Here is a 22,523-nt window from a genome sequence, read left to right as displayed (position 1 = left end):
TTTGGAGCTTAATCTGTAGAGTGGTGCGTGGGTATGCACTGAAGTTGTGGGGCGTTGAAAGGGCACGAACTGGGCTTGTTCTTCACACTTTTTTAACACAGATCAGGTTGTGGTTTTGTTCACGGAGGGCGACTCTGAAGCCCGTTGACTCTGAAGCTCAATGTAGTTTAAAACACACACAAACCCATTCAGCTACTTAGCATATTTGGAAGTGTATTGAAGACCTTTACTTGGGGCTGCATTCAAGAAGCAGCCCAGACCTGAAATTGCTATGTTGGGGTAATTATTTTTCTTAGACATTTCAAAGACTAGAGGTCTTTTTGATAACCATTTCAGAAAGCTCACTAGAGGTCTTTTTGATAACCATTTCAGAAAGCTCACCTGAAAAAACATCATTCTCCTTAAAGTTAGTTCATTGTTCTTCCTTTGAATACCTTATAGGGAAGAGATCTTTGAAAGTCCTATGCTCGTCTTATAATATTATCAACCCCTTTATAAAATAACTTACCTCATATAAGATTCTATGATATTGAAGTCAACTCTTGTATATGGCCTGGCACAGAGAAGGAATTCGGGAAATGGTTAGTAAAGATGGAATGAGTGAATGATTTGTGTGTTTGTCAAGACTCAACTCCTCTGTCTTTCTAGGCTGCGGCAGCCTGACTCTACGTTGCCCCTGCCACCTGCCTCTTTTCTATCAGGGCAGGTTAACTCCCCCGGGTGCCCACCTGCCCCACACAAATTCCGGGTCTGAGCCTTTCCATGCACTGCTTTCTTGGTCAGAAATGAGCTTTCACTTACCATCTTTTCACCCAAACCCTCCCACCTTTCAAGGACCTTTTCAGACCCCACTTCAAGCCACCAAGACTTTATTCTTATGGTCCCTGCCCTAAAATTGTATTTAGCCTTTGATTTCCATAAACAGAGTAAAAATAGTAGGCTGCAGTTGTTACTATAGGGTTCTGAAAAGTCAAGCAAATGGCCAAAATCATAAGTGACTTACCTCACAGTTGTTTTGTTTTTCCTGATGCTGTAATCTTGTTTGTGCCAGGGACAGGGGTTTCTGGTCCTCTTATCACCAAAGAAATTGGCACAGTGCTCTTCCAGTTGTGGGTGGCTATTAAATAATTGTTGACTGATGGAGAATTATAATCACAGGTGTTCTTAGATCTTGTTCATTAAAACAGCAACTACAGCACTGTGATCTAATGAAGGAGGGCTTTAAAAAGAACAAAAGTGAGAATAATTTCCTATGCTGAACTGGGTCCCAAGAGGGAAAAGACTGCTGTATTAGTGCCCATAGTTTATAAGGGAATATATATTTATCCATAAATACTTAGCTCTAACATTTTAATTGTTGAATATGTATCCAATACATCAGAAACATTTATACAGGTAGCAGTTTTTTTAGATGGAAATGACACTATTAAAAATGGAAATAAAATTTTTGAAGCAGTTTCTCCTTGGGCTCAGATTATTTGCTTAAGAAGGGGAGCTGCATGTGCCTTATTATCTGCATCTTGCCCACATTATTACTGCAAGCACTTTGTCCACACCTTCTCCAAAGGACCCTTCCAATTCATTCATCTGTCACTAAAAGAAAAAAATACCTATAACCAACCTCTACATATTTCTATTGGACTTTAACCTCCCCCCACCAAAAAGAAAAAGATTTTGAAGACTTCCTTTTTTTCCTCTTGAAACCTTTCCGTTTCTCTGAATAATCATTTTATTCCTGTTTTGTCTTGTGTGCTTTCAGTAATTCCCCATTGCCCTTAGAGATAACCCTTATTTGAAATTAGAAATAGAACCCTTATTAGAAATAACTGAGATGATGCAGTACCATGGCATTCACTGGCCACCTAGTTACTCTTCTTTTCATCTTTTGCCACCTCTAGCTTCTCTGCATTCTGCCCGTCCCCTTCCTGCCACTGCCAGGGTGGTGGTTTGAGGGATGAAGGGTCTGATGGGTTGTTGGAAGACAGAATGAATGTGTTACCCCAAAAGGGGAAGGGAAAAGACCCTAGTTCTTCTCATACTTGAAAGATAAGAACTCAGACAGGAGACAGTGCATTGTGTAGTAAAAGATTTTAAAGGACTTACAAGCAAAGGGAAAGTACACCCCCAAGAGTGGGAGGTGGGCTGATCCAAGGACATATAGCAGTGGTCTTTGTTTGCCCCTTCTCTCATACCCTCGCTTAGCAGTGGTCTCTTGGTTGGTTGACAGCTCTTGCCCCTGGAGTGTTAGTCACGTTCATCCCCTTTTGCGCATGTCCTTACCCATGATGCAGACAGAAGAATCCATGGGGGAGCCTAAACTGCAATGCTAATTGTATTACGATGAGCAGTGAGTCATGGCCAGTTAGATTCTTGTTGCTGCTGAGCAGTTGCAGTTGTTTGGTTCTAACCGGTTTCTGGTTGGCACTCATTTAGAGGAAGTAAAGCCCCTTTATGCTGAAGGCGGACATACCGCCATCTTCCGGACCATCCTCCCTCTCCTCCACCTTATCTGCCTGGTGCCCCCACTTATTTAACTGCCTAATAAATGTATTGTGGAAGTGGAGACCAGGGGCTTCACTGGACCCAGAACCAAGTATAACTGTACATGTGAATCGAGACTTAAGGGAAAAAAAAGGAGAACGAGTATAACCTTTCTTCTCTTCACTTTTTAAATATTCTTTGGCCTTTAGGTTGAAATACTGACTCAGAACAGGGCGATAAGGACCTCAGCATAATGAAAGAATGATGCCATTTGCTTTAAGATCTCAGTGGAGAGAGGATTTACAGACCAGGCTGTTAATGGATCCATTAGAAATTTCTCTCTGGGCTGCACTTCCTATCAAAGTGGGAGTGCACGTCCCTCAATATTTTCACCTCAGAAAAATTGAATCTCTACTGATAGCCACTTTCTGGGCCCCCAAACAAATCATTATTGCTTTGAGACTTTGCCAGGTGGGTTTTATTCTAGATAAAATGCTGCAATTTTATATTGAAAGCCTGTAATGCAAATACCATATTTACAAGCCTAATTTCAACCATCTTGATTTCTGATTTAAAAGCCTGAAATTTTCAGATGTCAAAAGGCTGGTGTTTAAGTAGTCTGCATGGTATGTCTAAAATTATAATAGAATGATTTGCAAATACGTAGCGTGGCTCCATTACCTTAGTAAAGAAGTACTTTTTTTTTTTTAAAGTAGCTTTTTAATATGTGGTATTTTTCTTTGAGACGTCTGTATTTCCAAGCCAATCATTCCTATTAATCTCACACTGTAAAGTAAATTGTGTCTTGTTTTTGAGTAGAGAAAGCTGTTTCTCAACATAAATGGAAATCTCAAAATTCAGATTTATTTTTCCAATGAAAGAGTCTGGGTTTGATTCAGATAGCAGCCGTCCAAGCTTGAAAAGGAGTCAGCACAGCTGTCCCTGAAAATTACTGTGCCCAAACACTGAGACAGTGGTGCTGCTTTTTATGTTGATGTTTTGTTCATCAAAACCACATAGAAATTTTCTGAAGACACAGTTTTTAAAAACATTATCATTATTTTTACTTGTACCTTTATTAGCAATGCCTGTTGATGAATATGTAGAGCTTAATTCAACCATCCTGTTGAGTTCTAACCACAGTGAAGCATTTGGCTCCAAAGTTTGTCTTAATCCATTCCGAAAAAAATCTATGTGGACAAAAACATGCTGAGCTTCACACCTGCTATTTTTAGGTGTTGAGAAAAGAAAAATTTGCCCATCAATAAAATGCTGATACTTTGTAACCAAAGCACCCAGAAGCACGTGTAAAGATACTATAGAAAAAGATCCGTGTGTCAGATTGCATCATGTTACAGCAGGTTGTGTACGCCCTCCTCATCCAGAGCTGGGCTGAATGAATCAGATGGTTGCTAGGCTTCGGTCTTAATTCCATTCTGTTGTCCATTTCCATCTATTTATATTAGTTCTTTTATGAGACAATAGCATTTCATGCTAAATTAGGAGACACAGGTAAGAATGGTTTGAGTTCAAAAGGGAGGAAGATCACTGAAGAGGGTATAATCAGAAATGGTTTCCTTGAGAAAACAGACCTTGACCTTGACCTTGAAGAATTGTAGACTCATGGGGAGTGATGAACCAGTCTCCAGAGAAACTGATGTCTTTGTGTATCTTTTTTCGGAGATGTTAGTCTCTGACTGTATACTTCTCGAACTTAAATGTTAGCTGCCCCTTCATTTTTCTCCTTAAGCCCTCCGAACAGAATCTGCTTCCACAAAAGCATCAGTGAGCCACATAGAATTCACCAGCCATCATCCTTTAGAATGAGAAAGGAAGGCCATTTTCCACACCTCAAATCGACCCATAAAAAATAGTGCTAGATGTAACTGTTCACCGAAGTTTTCTTTCAGCAATGCAGCCACCAAAGTCTCTTTCACTGACCTCTCACCCGCAGCCAAGTTCCTTCCTCCCTCCTGAATTTATTCTGGCAGTATCAAATTCCCTTTCCTCCTCTTTCTTAAAATTGACTCAGAAGACAGACAGGTTCAACTTTTACCCTAAAGTGAATTTATCCAAGTAGTCTCTCAACAAAGCACCTAAGTGATTAAAAATACTATCCATACCATTCAATACATACATAACTAAAAAGGAAGATAGTGCTTAAAAAGTCAGCATTTGCATCTAGATTGCTGAAAGAGTTTTGCCAACTTGATCTAAAATTAATTTTAGAAGATTGGCCCTCGACAGCAGTATAAAAGAACATTGTTCCCTGTGGTGTCTGAGTCACAGAATGTGGCAATGATTGTGAGAATGGGTTGGGCCACAGCTGGTTGTCTGAGAATTATCCACAAATCAAAACCTCTAATAATATCTAAACCAGTCATGCCCATAGGATTTCCTACAAGAAAATGTGCTGTTATAGTGGAAGGTAACTTCTAAATCACTGTTCTGAAAGACCAGAGAATACTAACACCCTCAGAGAAAAATTAAGTGAATTAAAACGCAAAAGTAATTAATATAATTAAAATATCACTAGTTATTCTTCTATTTAAGACACTTGCCTAAGATAACCTATTTCTAAACAATTAAAATTAAATACCTCTTTTTATACATATTTGTCTTGATACACAATTTGAAGGGAAAAGTTAATAACATATTGACATGAGATTTGCTCTGAACTAAAAACCTAGAATAAATCTTATATTTTTTTCACTGACCATATTATTCTTTGTCTCAGCTTTTCAGTTGGAAAAGTTTTTATCTTGGAGTCGCTCTGATAGAATACACTAAATGAGGAAAACAAGAAGAGATCTGCAGATTGGAAGAGAAGTCTGTTTTCTGCAGTTGTTTTAAAAGTGCTACCCATAAATTTACAGGGCTGGAAATAGCCTAAGTAGGTTCCTAAGTCTTTCTCTTGCCTTCTAGTCAGGACAAGTGTGCGTGAATAATGTTAGTCAGGCGAGAAGCTGTCTGTTTCTTCACGGTGATATTTCCTTAAAGCCCTCTTCCGTAGTTGAATCCGAAACACTTGTGATCAGACTGTTCTTTCCAGTTCTTCTGCAGATTACTTCCTAGTAATCTAAATGTCACCTGTATGGTTGAAGCTTATTATCTCTCATTCTGTCCTCAAGGAAAACTGAGAACAACCAACTGTCCTCTGCATAATTACATGGTCCCTAACGAAATGCACTGTTAGACTGCGGCTTCCTACAAGGAGCGAAAAAACAACTACTCTGCTCTGTTGCTCATTGCATGTGATGTTGCTTTCTCTCCATTCAGACCCTGCATGAACTCACTGAGCTTAAGTGCAGAGCAAATGAGAAGGGGGCCATAGGTATCATCAAGGACACTAAATAACAAAACATTAAATAGCAAATTCTTATGAACATTTATCTGCAGCGTTCTTTGTGCAGCTTAAGTTACTACCTGGTCTTCCTTTCTTCTGCTGAAAGGATGTTTAAAATAGAAAAGGCACGTAGCTTTGAATAGTAGAAAGAGGTGAAATTTTGGAGTAAGAATATCTAAGTAAGAATATCTTCTGCACACATGCTCCTCTTCTTCCCGGTCACACACCGTTGGTTTTCTGGTAATCCTCTAATCGCTACTTCAGTGTGTTTGGGGAGGCGCTTGAACTGGAACTGGGCATCCAGTGTAAGAATAATTTGAGGATCTTTTTCAAAACACAAGTTTCTTGGCCCAAACCCCAGACACATTTAGTTCAGGTCTCTGGAGAGAGGACCCTCTAATCCATCTTTTAAATAGCTATGTGGTGCTCGCCAAAATTGAAAAAGCTGTCCTGGTCCATTGCTTTCTTCTACTCCTGTACTTCATTCATGTCGGATAGTAGCTGGAAAGCCAAATAAAAATACTTTTATAGTTGTAAAAATATTATATTTTCAGGTCCCTTGTGCCTGCTTTAGCTGTAGAGCAGAATCCCAAGTGGAAGAAAGCTGCAGGTATCACACCACTTCCAGAAACCTCTTATTAAAATTGTCAGGAAGAATGAGTGTCAAGTGGGTCAAGTAAGATTTGAATAATAGTCAGAAAAGCAAATGGCCTTTGGCTATTCTGCCAAGGCACCAAGTTACATTTTCCTTGAACTATAATAAGTTTTCAGTGAGACATCTTGGAAACAACCAGTCTGTTTTTTCAAACGAAGTGTGGTTTGAAATCGTAAGACAGCATAGCTTAAAGTTAGGCTATTCCTATTCAGAATTTATTCTGTTAAATGTTCTCTACTGTAGTGCAAAGCAAGATGAATATACTCTGCTTCTGATGGTAGGTTTCCATTAGATTTTTATTTTTATTTTTTCCTTGCAGCTGTTCTGGATTTTAGCATTTGGGTATGCTTGGATACTAGAACAGATCTTGCACACACTGATGTAGAAGAGAGGTTGCATTCTTTATTTTTAGTCAGTTAAGTGAAATACAGTTTTAACTTATGATAGGAAAAAGTGTGTGTGTATGTGTTTTTTCTTGCTTGTTCATTTTTTTTCCTTTTTGAAGTCTAATATAATGCTTTATTAAAACACAATATTGAAATGTGAGATGAAGTGACAAATTTCATAGCTATTCAAATAATAAGCTCCTGAGTCTCTAAGTTTAAAAGAAAGGGAAATATCTATTGCTGTATCTGCCTTGCTGATCACACAATTTCCTGAAAATGGAAGTGATTTCAACCTTGTCTTTTACCAATGAGAATTTTGCAGACGTTTCACATTCAAAATGTAGTCATCATTTAGAGTAAGAGAATTGCACTCAATAGGAAAATTTCATTAAAAACATTTTCTTGGGGGAAACTTACCATCTGAATAAAACATAGAAATTAGAAAAAAGTGTATAGAGTGTATGTTGCAAAATTAACAGTTTATGTTGGCAGGAAGTTCCTGTACTATTTTCAATTACGATAAGATTTTCTCATTATGCTGCTCTATTTAAAGCTTGCTATAATTGACTTACATATTAAAGAAAATAACAGTGACAGATACAGATGAGGGTGTCTGTGTTTATGGATAGCAATTTGTATAGAGAACCTTCTTCAGCACTTTATCGAGTAAGTGATATGTGTAGTTGCAGGGAAATGTCTGAGCTTATCACAGATGTAAAAGAGATTTTTTTTTTTTCCCTTAAGCTTGGAGTCCTATCATATGAACGCCTGATGTGGCTTCTAGCTCTATTTTTCTCTGGTTTTGCTTCTTACAAGAAGCTAAGACATGAGTAAAGACAGGTTACTACAAAAAGGCATCTCACATATAACTTTCAATACCATCTCCCCTAAAAGACACTTTTCACTTTGCCAGTTTAGAAGTAAAACACACAGCCTAAATGAAACTTGTGACACTGATACAGAGAAATTTAAGTGACCAGTTCCATTGCCAGTAATAATAGAGTGAGCCACTGGAGAACCTGGATGTGAAGGGTTCTTCCTCTCTGAGCACTGATAGTGTGTTATTACGGTGCTTTCATGCAGATTTCTATGATAAAATCCTCACTGGTATCCTACTGTTAAATTGTTCTGTTCAGGAAGAGGATGAAGAAATGTGAGCATATAGAATCTCTGAAAGTTCCAAGGGGGAGGGTATAGCTCAAGTGGTACAGTGCATGCTTAACATGCACAAGATCCTGGATTCAATCCCTTGCACCTCCCCTAATTAATAAATAAATAAGTAAACTTAATGACCTCCCCCCTCAAAAAAAAATAATTTGTTTTAAAGAGTGTCTTAAAGTTCCTCTCTACAAGTAATCAACAATATAGACAGTCTTAAGACAATGGACATTAAGATGATTGCCAAACATTTATTCTGAAAAGAACCACTTCTCTTGTATATGTCACAGCATTTTTCTGCTTCTAGGTTGTTTTCAGTAGTGAATACTAATAGTGCAGTGAGGTGGGTTTACTAGAACAAACCAAATCAGACCAGTGGGATTTCCGTTCTGGAAGGAGAGTTTGGGGATTAGCGGATACCTGCTTGTTAGCACAGCATTTCACATAGCTTTTTATGATTATCTTTGTTGGAAGGGAAGAGGAATGGCTAGTAGATCAGCTAAGACAGTGAATAACATGAGAATGCTAGTTGATTTGGGGTCGTATTAAGATGATATTTTCTCAATTGAATGCTTTCTATTTATGACGTATACTACTGTTTTTTTTTTTTAATTTACATTAGTGATAGTAATTTTCTCTTAAAATACTATTAAAATGTAAAAAAGTGAGTTTGTTTAAATAGAAATATCAAGCAAATACTGACACAAGTAGTATGCATATATGAATGAGAAATTAGATTTGATGGTCTCTAAGGTTTTTTCCAATTCTGAGATTGTGTGAAAGGCAAATATCACCATCCTTCTCCTTAAGCAAAGACACAGATTTCAAAAGAAGTTGCTTAACGTCTTGAACCAGAACATAAGTCTTTTGACAATCACGGAAGTGGTGGAACTATGGCCTTCTATTGGGGTCTAAGCAAATAGGTAAATGTATATTTTAATCATAAAAATTATATTTTAATTCTCTATTTTGATTTACCAACAAAAGAAAATGAAATAAGAAGCACATGCAAAGCTCTTCAAAGTTCAAGTGACCAGAGAAAAGAAAGAAGCACTCTTATTCTTGCTTAAAATCACTTCCCTCTTGCCTTCTTTGTCTGGAGGGAGCAGAGAGGGAGGGAGGGTGTTTATCTTGGGTATAGTATAATATTCTACAATCCATTTAAGAAGGCATTTCAAATGTCATATTGAAAAACTACCATATGGAAGAGTAGGTCCTTTTGCCTGTCCAAATCCCGTGGGGTCACTTGTCTGTCCTGGCCAGCATTCCATTAACTTTCCATCTCTATATCCCACGGGTACCAAGAACTTGGCCCATTTTCTCCCCTTCTGGCTACAACCATCTGCCCCTCCACCTGGGTTCCTTGCCATTCAGACCATCACTAACACAGCTTACCAATTTCTCCTTCAGTTTTCTGTTGCTGCCAGAAAGACCTTTAAACCCTTTGAAACATTTTCTGTTGTTACTGACAATATAAACAAAGGCACAGTTAGAGTGTCTTAGTGTCTCTTTTCTTTCAATTGAGAGAAATAATTTAAGCCACCGTTAGCAAAAATTGTTAATTATGAGGACATAGTCGCATCTCACAGAATTCAAGGGTCCTAACTGGGGCCTGAAGTAGGCAATAGAAAGCAGGTGAAAACTGGGGTAGCATGTTCTTGTTTTTCTCTGTGTCTTTCTGTCCTCTTAGTCCCTCCTTTAATTCTTACCTGCCTGTCTTTTTCATCTGGAAGATCTTTCATTGCTCAGGGATGATCTCACTTTATTTTAAGCTAATAAACCATACTCAATTCGAAATTCCCTGAAAAATCATACTGGTCATCTTGTGTCATGTGTACCCTGATGTACAAGAGTGACTGGGGTTGGGTCTCAGGATACAAACATGGCAACTGAGGGGTCTATCATATGGTTGGAAAGAGGTTTCATTATGTGAATGGGGAGTGATTTTCAGGAAAAGGGGGCCATTGCAACTTGACAGTCCCCACTACAGGGACTGGTTGAATCCCTGGATACGGAACCTAGGGACATGGAGGGCTGACTGTACTACACCATTTTATATAATATGGGACTTGAGCAACCAAGGATTTTGGTATCTGTAGAGCAGTGAGGTCCTGGAACAAATCCCTGTGGATACCAAGGGAAGACTGTACTAGCAGAAAGGATAACATTCTACCTCTGCTTTCTTCCCTCAGATAGTAGTAATGACCATTTTTAGAAGAAAAATAGTGGAAATTTTCCAGGCGATCCAGAAACTTTATTTTCCAAGGAACATGTAATGACTAGGAAAGTTCTTCCCTCTCAAGAAAATAAAATCTGGTAGTTTTGAGCATATTTTTGGTCTGTTTCATTTTTCATGCCCCCTGACAGTGATTTATACAGCTCAAATGTGTGGGAAAAACCAGTTTATTCCTTGATAATGATTTTTTAAGAATGTGAGATAGTTTACTCACCAAAAAGTAAATCACCCTTTAAGCATGGAGGTGATGAACCTTGCCAAAAGGCAGCGTTTAAAAGCAAAAACTGCTGAGATTAAGAGGACTTCTTTTAGTCTCAGGGAAGCAAGTAGGTTTCAATTTGTGTATGGAATCAGATTGAATAAAACTAGCTGCCTTCAATGTGATCTTGAGAAGGTTTCTGTGCTCACTCTGACTAAAGCAGGAAGGAGTCAAAATAGTCATGAAGGATGATAACTGTGGGCTTACTTCTCATGCATTTTTCATCTATAATTTGTTTTCTGAGTTTCAGAGAAGCAAAATCATGTGACCACCAAGGAAGCTGGTATTTACTGACTGCTTCCCTATTCCCTGGTAAAAACAAGTGGTCTTCCACTTGAGTCTAAATATGTACTTTTTCAAAAATTAGAATTCAGACATACAATGTAGATTTGAGGGATGTGTGTGTGTGTGTGCACGCATGCGCGTGTCTGTGCTGGAGAAGGTGGAAGTTGTAAATAGAGGGAGAGATGGAATCCTTTAACCAAGAACTTTCCAGAAAGACCCGGGTTATTTTAATTAAAGTGGTTAAAGTAGTTCCAAGATTTTACATTCTGATTCAGGAAAATTAATGCACAGGAAGCAACTACTAAGCTTATAAGACAATGTGTCAAAGAGAAATTGCACCAGATAAGTTAAACAGATGAAGATTTTATTCAAGGTTATTGCAGTAAGGGTCAAGACTATTTCAATTGGAGAGAAGGGTTCTACTCAACTCCACTGAAACAATAGGTAAACTGGAGAACATGGGTGGGAGAGGTTGGTTAATGTGATTAGGCTTCTGTCTTGATGCTTATTAAAGCTAGGCTCCTCCCATCCCCAGAGCGGTCTCCTATCATTCTTGGTGATTACACATCCAAGGGTGACTCCCAAGTCCTTGAGAAAGACAGTCCTGGGTTGTAAAACTGGCAACAGTTTGGAAGATTTATATCTCAGAGGGGCAGAGAAATAATTTACAATTGCAAGTTTCTAAAGTAACTGCTCTACATAAAGGGAGGTAAGGAGCCTTCTTTAGACAGGAAGAAACCTGTCAAAAGTTTAGTTAAGTTGAGAGGAATGTTCGAGCCTTCTTGGCCAAGTGTCAAATTAAATTCTGAACTACGTAGTTCAGGATACACATACAGTAGCATTTCAGAGAGGCTAGAGATCAAAGAGGGATCAACAGAGTTTTCTGGGAGTTGGAAGGATTTGAGTTGCTCTTTGAAAAATCTGTAACTGGAAAGACAGAAAGGCATTTCCGTCAAGAGCAGCGCAGTGAGTGATGACAGGAAGGACAGAGTAAGCCTATGCGGAACCACCTGGGACTCACTTTTGTTAAGACAAGTCTATTCCTCAGTTTTAGATCAACTTAAAGTCTCCTTTTCTCCCTTCCTGTAAGTCCCAGAGTGCCAGTTGTTTTGTCTTCCTTAAAGCTGCCAGTTCATGCACTAACCAGTGGGGTTCTTTCCCTCCAGGAGTGTACAATGGGAGTCAGACTACCCTGTCACTTCTACTGCCCGCAAAGACAAGCCTTGGTAGATTTGCTCTATTAATTATTTCCCCCTAATCATTTTCAGGTCTGAAAGGCATACCAGATATGGGGAATTTCAAAACAAAATAAATCATATAAAGCTCTCCAATCCTCAAGTCAGAGTCCTTTCTGGTGGAACTGGAAACCCCATAGGATTTTTCCTTCAGGCTTTTGTTTTAAAGCTCATTAGCCCTCAGCTGTCCTTCAAACTTTCTCCCACCTTGAAAATTGTAGGTGAGGAGTCAGTCAGCTACTTGCCCACCAAGCCAAGGGGGAGCAGTAGGGGCAAGTGCTTCTCAATCATGTAATTAGCATTTTGTAGAGCAGCACATAAGATGATAGCCCTGACCCGTGGAGGATGCCTTTTGCAGGGACTCCTAGTATGGGGAGGACAAATGGCAGAATGCCAGTGGCTTGGAGCTTTGACTGTGGAATCAGACCTGCTTTCAATTCAAGTTCTTTCAACTACTTGCCATGTCTCCTTGATAGATTATACATTCTGTCTCTGTGCCAGTTTCCTGATTTATTCATGAAAATGAGGGACTCATAAAATCATATATTCGTCTTGAATTGTTATTTTGTCTTGAATTGTTACTTTCTTAGTAAAGGCCATGTGTATGTGAGTATGTATACAAAAATATATACGAGCCTTAGAAGGTACAGAGATGTCTTAGGAATGTTGAGACAAATACAGTAGCGTAAGCTAAATATAACACACGATTCATATCTTAAAAGCAAGAAAAAAAAATTCTTGCTTGCAGACCAAGAGTCATTAACTGGCTAGTGCAGTAGATTGATTTGAGTGAGCAAATTGATATGAGTGAGAAGTGCTTCTTCTTTTCATTTTGAGAATACCAGTTCAAGACAGATCTGTGACAGCTTCAGTTGCTGAGAATTCCGTAAAACATTGTATGTTTTACTGATACTCGAAAAAAAAACAACAAAACAAAAACCAACCTGGTGGTTGTGTATAGGGGTCACCTGTGGTTCTGGAAAAAAATTTTTAAGAAGTATGGAATTACCGACCAAATCAATGGGAATTTTTATCTAAGTCAGCTCTACAGATCTCCTTTTCTCCTGTCTCCCACCTCCCACAGCAAGTCACCCACTGTTAGATGCTAGAAAAAAAATTCTACTGTGAAAAACAACACTGAACCAGTAATCTCTAAAACAAGTCAGCAACATTGAAATATGCTATTAGCAGTTGATTGTAAGCTAACAAATTCATGGGCTGTGCTGTTGCTGAAAAATCATCACTTTTGTCATTCAGTCAAAGTGAGCTTTCATATGATTTTCCTCTTCTTTCCTCTAAAACACACACAAAAAGCCTTTATTTTCCTTTCAGCTGTTGCCAGAGTGGATATTTATACAAGCCATGCCCATGAAGGGGAGAGGAATGTGCATATTAGAATTACTTAAGGAGTTATTTCAAACTCATATTTCAGCCATCACCTTTTTTTAATCTGCTACTGCATTCATTTAATATTTATTAAGCATCTATTATGTCCTCAGGAACCATTCTAGGCAGTAATATATAAAGGTAAATAGGTGGTAAGGACCCTCATCTCCTGAAGTTTAAATTTGCAATGGGGAACAGATACCTAACAGGTAATCAAATGAACAAGATAATTGAAGATGGTGAAAATTGCCCTGAAGAAAGTAAACCATCATGTTTTAATAGAGAGTGACTGGGGTGGAGGAATTTTTGATTGGATGGTCAGGGAGGATTCCTTAATGTATCTAAATCATTTTCTCCTTTGGAAAATGATCATTGTAACACCTACCAGATAAAATTAATGTAAAGATTAAAAGTGATAATGTATTTTAATTGCTTGGCTCATAATAAGTACTCAAAAATTAGTAAGGATTCAATAAATGGCAGTTATTATTACAATGGGTTGTGGCTTGGTACCTCTGGGGATAAGGATATTATCTAGAATGTTTCCCTAAATTCATCCAAACGACAAGACTCTCTTCTGTTCTGTACCTCTGGGGATAAGGATATCATCTAGAATGTTTCCCTAAATTCATCCAAACGACAAGACCCTCTTCTGTTCTTATCAAAGCCAGTTGTTAGAATTCAGGGATTAGTCAAGGATGACTAAACCATGCTATGTGATGAATGTGTTTACTAGGTAGTTCTCTTATCAGTCACCCCATGATGCTTCCTCCGACCCGGGGAAGTCCGTTCACCACTTTTCTTGTGTGAAGAGTCACGTATCAGCTATTCTGGTAACCAGGGGAACATTGAGGAATTAGAGCCAAAGATTAAATCATCTTCAAGAGAAATCCTTATAACGCAATTTCTAACTGTAGTAAAATAATCTTTTCCCACTTAGCAGTATACACTGCTTTTTTGTATAGGAAATGGTTGAGGGAATAAATTTGGGAGTTTGAGATTTACAAATGTTAGACACTATATATAAAAATAGATTTTAAAAAGTTTCTTTTGTATAGCACAGGGAACTATGTTCAATGTCTTGTAATAACCTTTAATGGAAAAAAAACTTATGAAAATATGTATGTATATGCATGACTGGGATATTGTGCTGTACACCGGAGACAGGCACATTGTAGTTGACTGTACTTCAATTTAAAAAAAAGTAACAAAACTTAAAAAAAAAAAACCAACAATTGGTTGATGCCAAATGCCTGCTCTTCAAATACCACCAACACAATCTGTTCGTAAGACAAAGTTTAATACATTGCTTACTGTGGTAAGGGAGCCCACCTAGACTGGGCTATTGGTAGTGTCTCAGAGGAGTAAAGACAAAGTCAGAATAAACTGTGAATTAGAAGTTTGGTTTAAGGTGGGTCTTTCAGTGTAGCGACTTGATTGATAGTGGGTCAAGATCATAAGGTAACAGTTTAGGATTGGTAGAAACAGCACGGGCAGGATTTTGAGCTAAGGGGTTCAGAAGAGTCTTAGGACATTGACTGTTTGTTGATACTTCCTGTCAAAGTCTGGATGAGTCCTTTCAGTATTTCTCTCAGTCAAGTTATTTGCTGGGGCATGAGTCTCCTAGAATAGTTAAGTTAGACTAATGAGAACAATGGAATAGTAAAGACACATTAATGTAAGCACTAAGCTGGGTAGAGAATAGGTAGTTTCAGTTCTCAGTGGGAATTACCACTGTGAAATCAGTGAAATGAAATCAGAAGCCCTTGGGACAGTTCCACCACAGACAGGGGTACGTACATATTAAGCTTATGGGGGGAAAGTCTGAAGTCCCCATGACAGGGAAGTCCCTCCATCTTTAGTTCAAAACTGATACAACTTTTTTCAATTATTTTCTTGTATTTTGTGATCAGCTTGTTTTGTTCTGTGAGATGAGGAAACTAGACTTAAACACTACAAGCAGGAATTTAATTTATTGAAAAATATTGTGCCTTATATTAAGGCTTCAATTTTTTGATATTGTAAACATTTTGATAAGCCTCTATTGGGGGAAACAAAATTAAAGGAATTAAAGGTTTGCTGAAAAAGAGTCATGTTGATACCCTTCCAAGGGAGACGGGAGCTTGAATGATGTGGTTTCCTGGCCCTGCATGCATGTTATAGCTGAGCTAGTTGGCACCCTCCAAAGAGCTTCCAGCCTTCTGATAGACTTAATGAGTACTATATACATGGACGTCACCTTCACTACTTTCAGACTTGTGTAAATGATTTGATATCTCTCTAATAAATGCCAAAGGGACTAGGATCAGCATAGAATCTTCTAACGGAAACTACTTGTGAAATCCTAAGAACTGAACGGTCACAGCTTCCAAAGACCTGCTTTACTAGCAGAAGTAGAAAGTAATATTTACTGATGTGGGAGTTTGTAATGAAGACATGAGTCTTCCTTCATAGACGCAGTATACTTGAAGGGATTCTGTGGAGGTCATTCCTTGAACGTTTAGAGATAGACTACTTTGGGGGTCATCTTCATACCTTATTTTCCTAATTAGTAGTTGGTTACTAATCAATTGCTCACAGACAATTTGACCAGGATATTGAGATGATACAGAAAAAAGAATGTGGGGCAAGAGGATAGCCACATCCCAGGTCTCAGCTGAGTCCCTGGGACGTGCCCTGCCAAGTGTGGGTCCTTGGCTTCACACAGGAAAGAATTCAAGAGCGAGCCACAGCGAGTAAAGGTAGATTTATTCAGAGATATACATACTCTGAAGACACGGTGCAGTTCGTCTCGCTCAGAAGGGAGAGCAGCCCCGAGGTGTAGGGGTTATTAGTTTTTATGGGCTCATTGGTAACTTCATATGCTAACAAGTGGAAGAATTATTCCAAATACTTTTGGGGAAGGAGCTGGAATTCTCAGGAATTGGGCCACCACCCGCTTTTTGACCTTTTATGGTTAGCCTCAGAACTGTCATGGTGCTTGTGGGAGTGCCATTTACCATGTTACTATATTACAGCGAGTGTATAATGAAGCTCAAGATCTACTGGAAGTCAAGTCTCCTGCCCTCTTGGGCCTCAAGGCCTACTAGGAGTTGAATCTCCACCATCTTGGTGTTAATTGTGGTGTCATTCATTCCTTGGATGGCTGTGCCCTGTCTCCTTCCTTCCTGTCTCACAACTACCATCAGTAGCATCAGGTTAGTTTCCAGGGACAGAACAATTAATATTTATACATTAAAGTTGATTATCCTGATGGTGACATCTTGATGCCATGTTGCATTTTTTCTCTATTGGGTAATTTTGACTGGGATCCCCATAAATTTTTGGTGCTAGCTTATTCAGCTTTCTGTAGTTTACTTATAGAGTCAAATTCAAAGACTTAAATATTACACAACATGCTGTTTACTTAGATTTGTCCTGTATTCTGTAAAGATGATTATGAAATATCCTTCTAGGTTGTTGCCACCCTCCATTAGTTGTGAGAATGTGTCTCCTTCAGCCTCTCACCTTTCCCTGATATAGTAATATTAACATGTATCTATGATCTAAATTAGACCATGAATAGTAATAGAAAACCATTTGCAGGGGATAAATATGGCAGGGCCGAGTGGCAGGTGATGACTTAGTGAAAGGTTGACTGGTGAGCAGTTCTGCTGGTGACAGATAACTTGCCCACTCACAGATGAGGGGCCCAGAAAAAGGCAGGCAATAGACTCAAACAGCCTCTGTAAGTGGAGGATCACTTGGGATCTGAACAACCAGTAAAAAATTCAGCTAAGTTAGTTCTTTGATATTAAATCTTCAAAATGAAAGATTCTTTGCATAAATTGTGTTGTTTAATGTAAACCAATTTTGATCAATAAGGCATAGGTATGTCCACACATGAGACTTTGTTTCTTCCACGAACTGTTTACCTAAATGGGATTATCCTTCATTAAGTTAAATGTCAAATACATGCATTCTAGTGTTAATGAACAATTATGCAACACAAGAGCAGGAAATGAGTGCCAAGAATATGAAGAGCTTATGCAATATACTGTGCAATTTCTCCATAAACACTTCGGGTTATAAGAATTACAGAATTTTTTTTTCAAAGAAGTCACAAAAATATTATATGTGCTTATTTTATAACTGCCAGCTAAACCATAAACAACGCTTAGTTTATGTTTATGGCAGCTTATGGCAAAAACTGTTGCCATTTGTCTTGCCAGAAAACAAGTGTTCATAGTAACAGATATTAAAAACTGAGGTAAATGTTCTGTGACTAACGTAGAGTGTTTACATAGAGGGATTTTAGCAATGATAACATGTCCACATATGCACACACATATGTAACACTGACACTTTTAGACAGTGACCTCTTGCTTGGCTTGATCCCAATAAAAGGGTAGGAAAAAGTTAAAATTCGTTAAATGGTGGCAAGCAGAAGTGTGAATGTGGCAGTTAATTTGATTTTTGCAAGTAGCTTGCTAATAAATGGAGATAGAAAAATCTAGTTATGGCTGGAAATTTCAAATTCCTCCAACAATAAAGCTGTGTCATACTCATGACACATACTGATGTATGGAGATAAATTGCCTGTCAGTTAGTGTGGAAGATACTGCTTAAGTTGTACATTAGGTGCATATTAAGTTGTAGAGAAGCCCACATTTAGTCTGTCTGTTTCCTCTAGGTAATGTAGCTCATTCATAATGTCATTTTCTTGGATGTGCTGAAGTGGCTAAATGAGCATAGAAGTTATTTATACATTAACATGGTATGTAGAACATCACTGTTTTCCACTCTGCAGAGGGGCACAGGCAAAAGTGACAGGGCTGAATTTATGCAGGTTCTAAAAAGCAACTCCAGTTCTAATTAGCGTTTCTTCTTGAGTCTGGAATGGGGTGGAAGGAGTAAATTACACATCTGAGGTGAAATCTTCGTCTTCTTCTGACAGCCTACTTATACAGATTGGTTGGGTCAGCCTGACAAACGGAATGCTTCAGAGTTTCCTCTTACAACACAGAACCCTAAAGTCTTTTCTAAGATAGACTCTCAGACAATTAACATGGGGTTTCTGTACAGTTACTCATTTCTGATGAATCTCCCACTTCTAAAATGATGTGATGCAGCTTATTTATAGTCGGAAGAATTTTAATTGTCCATGGCACCCCTCTTTAGTGTACAACTACTAACCCACTCACATGTTATCTAAAGTTGCACGAGGCAATGTACAGAGTGAGTACCCCATCCGATAAGGACGTAGTAAGTATGTAATTGAATTTAGTCTTACAGGCAAGCCATGATTTGTCCTTCCTTTAGGCCCTCAGCATGAGCTCCCTTCTATTGTCATAATCTCTCTGTACCATCTGGACCTCTATAAAGATGTTGGTCTCAGCGGTGAAATGAAAGACAAGGAGGATACTAAATAAAACTTACATAGTGAGAGAAAATTGTTATTGTTGATGCTAATCACGAGTATATCTTTTGAGCTTTCCACCTAAGGATATTAAAAGATTCTCTCGACATCAGTCTCAGTCTCAGTTTTGGGATTGATGGCAATGTTGCTGCACAAGGAGGTTAAACAGTTTGACAGATACCAAATGATGAGACATGAAATGGATAATTTTTTTTTCACTTATTCGTTTAGCAAACATTGGTATGTTCTACATGGAGGTAATGATCTAAGTAGTGTGACTGTATAATTTATCATACAGTCTGGGGCACTGGTAAGAGTTAAAGGGGAGCTATTAATAGTTACACCATGATAAGGGGCATATAAAGTAGGACCACTGTAGGCAAACAAGGAAACAGTGTCATCTCATTTCTTGGCAACGAAAAGATGCAAAGAGGTTTTAATGCTTATAGCATGCCTCAAACATGCATTCTTTAGGTCTTTGCTCAAGTGTCAAATGTCAAGTTAAAATACAGCAGCCTTCCTTCACTATCCTAATTAAAATGACAACAACCCTGAGTGTTCCCTAGTCCTTGCTCCCTGTCTTAGTTTTCTCCTTTGTACTTACCACCTTCCAATATACCATATAATGTATTTGGCGTCTTTCTTCTCTGTGTCTCTTCATTAGAAGATAAGCTCAAAGTTGGCAGGAATTTGCATGTGCTTTCTTCATTGCTCTGTTCTCAGCATGTAGAGGAATGCCTCACACATAGTAAATGCTTAGTAAATACTTGCTGAATGAGTGTATTCATCCAAATGGAGCATCAATTTTTGTGTTAGGCCATCGTTCTAGATGTTAGAGGTACTAAACTGCATAAAAATCTTTCTCTGCCTTCATGAGCCTCCCAGATTAGTTGGAAGAAAACATTATTCTTTACAAGTGAAATCAACAAAGAGATGTGTCATGATGTCTATAGGAGTTTGTAAGATTGGTACCTTAGGAGGTTGTATCATTCCAATATTACGAAAAAAATGTAACTAAAAAACTTTGTCCTACTTTTATTTTCTGCTCAATTTTGTTGTAAAATTTTAATAATACTTCTTAAGTGTCACATCACCTTGCATATCATAGCAAATGGATCATTTGATAAAAATCAAGTTATCAAGTGGCTTAATAAGTGTCAATTTCATCTTAAAGATTGAAAAAAAAAACAGCTTTAGAAATTGGAGTGTGGCTTCTTAGAAAGAATGGAAAGGGAAGCGGAGTACTAATATTTATTTTCAGTTTTAACAAAAGTCTCTAAATAAAAGGTAGCTTAAAGGAATGAACTTTTGATGTACCTGTTAACATTGAGAATTTTCAGTCTATCAAGAGAGGAAGAAGCAATCCCAAACTTGTAGTCTAACAATGCCACACTATTGTTTTTAGAATTCTGCCCAGAGTAGCTGTGGGATCTTGGACAGCAAGACACATCATCCTTTTTGTACATCAGCTCTTTGGCTTTTGGAATCAAAAGTTCTCTAAGGTTCCTTTTTCAGTTTCCTAATGCGGCAGTATCAAAGTACCAAAAACTGGGTAGCCTAAAGTAACAGGGAATTATTTTCTCGCAGTTTTGGATGCTAGAACTCTGCTGTCAGGATATCGTCAGGGCATGCTCTTCCTAGCAGCTCTAAAGGAGAATCATTCTTTGCCTCGTCTAGCTTCTGGTGTTTTCTGCCAACTCTTGGCATTCTTTGGCTTGAGGATGCATTCATTACTCAAGTCACATGGGTGTCTTTCCGTATATCTTCACATCGTCTTCCCTCTATATGTGTCTGTCTACTTTTTCTTTCTTCATAAGGACACTAGTCATATTGGACTAGGGCCCACCCAGTGATCTCATTTTGACTTGATTACCTCTGCAAAAACCCTATTTCCATGGAAGGTCACATTTTGAAATATTGAAGATTGGAACTAAATAGTACAACCTCTTAACAGTTCCTTTAGGTTCAAATAGCTGTAATTCTAAGTAATAGCAAGGAGAATTAATATAAATTTTTTAAAAATCATATATTGGTTTGAGATATACTCAAACTGTTATTTAAAACCATATCTGTTTCTTCTATTTTTTTCCTGTCATCTAAACACAGAGATCTAATAATGGACCATTATGGAAAATAGAATGATTTTCATGATTTATATACACATTTTTATATTGCTTATAATGGTTTTCAGATTAATGCCTAAACTAATATCATTGAAAAGAAACATGATTTGAAAGGCTAAAGTATTTATATTTATATAAAGTATTCAGTATTTATATTGAACTAAGGTGCTTGTAGTAGACAATGAAATGTTATATACAGTTTGAACTTTTTTTTCCAGCCATTTGTTCTCTGCTACTCCCTAAGATTAAGGTAGATTAAGGTAATTTTTAGCTCTGTTTCACATAGGCAACAATCTCCTTAGGCTAACAATACAGAATATTGAAGGATTAGTAACATAATAAAATTCTAATTCAATACCCAAAGTAAAGAAATCAATTCACTGGATTATCATCAATACACATTTAGATATTTCTAGGTATACTTCTAAAAAAAAAACCAGAATTTCTGTATTTCCTAATAAAAACCAAACTCATTTCTTTTTATAATAACTACTGCATTTTCTTACGTGTCAAGCACTTTTGAACCTCTTAAATCGTTAAAACGTATTCTCTTTTCCTGGCTTATGCAAAAAATATTATTGCATGCTTCTCAAATGTAATAAAAAAGACTTTCCTTCTTACCCCGGTACTGTTGTAGAAAATACTATTCAGAAATAGTGTTCATTTAATTCTTCACTACTAGGGCTAAATGCTTTTCAGGTATAGAACATAACAAATTACCAGTAAAACCCACACAGTAAGATAATTTTTTTTCAAGCTGTTAGAATAGATAATATATATCTTAATTTGTCCTTTGTTTTCTTATAGTTTTAATACTTTTCAAATATCAGTCAAATCAAATTTGATTTCATTTCATACCGCCAGAAAACATATGATCAAAAGAGTTGTGCAAATCCATTAGCACCTTTGATGTCTTCATTGAAGTTTAGGAAGCTGTTGACAGAAGCTGCCGTGTTGAAGCCTTCATTGGGCAGAGCTAACTTAACAGAGTTTTCCCCTGAAAGGCCTGTTAATGCTAATCTCTGGTATATGGGACATGTTCTTAATAGAACAATGCTCCTGGAATCTTGTCAACTGGAGATTCTAACACAAAGCTGACTTAATTCACCAATGTTTCCCTTTCTTTGGTAATAAAATCCAGGAAAATGGCCTATATTTTGACAGCGTGTGAGTGTCCTAATCAAAGATAATTCTACTATCTTTTCTCCTAAAATATTTTTAAGTACATGTTTATTTTTGTTTTACCATTGTCATTGTTTTTATTTGCCATTTCAAAGAGTGGCGTACCTGAGAGGCAGCAGTTTATTTCAGTGGGTTCAATATATCGTGTCCATGTTAAGAATCTTTCTGATTCCCTGAGATCTTTAGGTCTTTGCAGAAGGGAAGGGAAGGAATTTCAAGTTGAAAATCATATGATCCACAAAAGAAGGGCCTTTCTGCCAATTCTCTATCTCACCCAGGCCATCACTATGAGTCAGTTACATAGTCATAGTCTACAAAAGGTATAATCCAAGAAATGCTTTTTTTTTTTGAACACAAGATAGTTTCCTTTCATCAGCATATGGGTTCTTTCTC

General features: G+C 37.7%; 1 protein-coding gene across 17 annotated transcripts in view; it reads left to right on the top strand.

Annotated features, from left to right (window-relative positions):
• NRXN1 (neurexin 1) overlaps positions 1–22,523 on the top strand; it is a 1,021,265-nt gene that overhangs the window by 159,128 nt on the left and 839,614 nt on the right. The gene's annotated exons all lie outside the window — the stretch shown is intronic.

The sequence above is a fragment of the Camelus bactrianus genome, chromosome 15 (assembly GCF_048773025.1).
Source record: "Camelus bactrianus isolate YW-2024 breed Bactrian camel chromosome 15, ASM4877302v1, whole genome shotgun sequence".
Taxonomy (NCBI): Eukaryota; Metazoa; Chordata; class Mammalia; order Artiodactyla; family Camelidae; genus Camelus; species Camelus bactrianus.
Note: the sequence above shows the minus strand (reverse complement) of the source record. Positions and strands in the feature narration are given on the sequence as shown.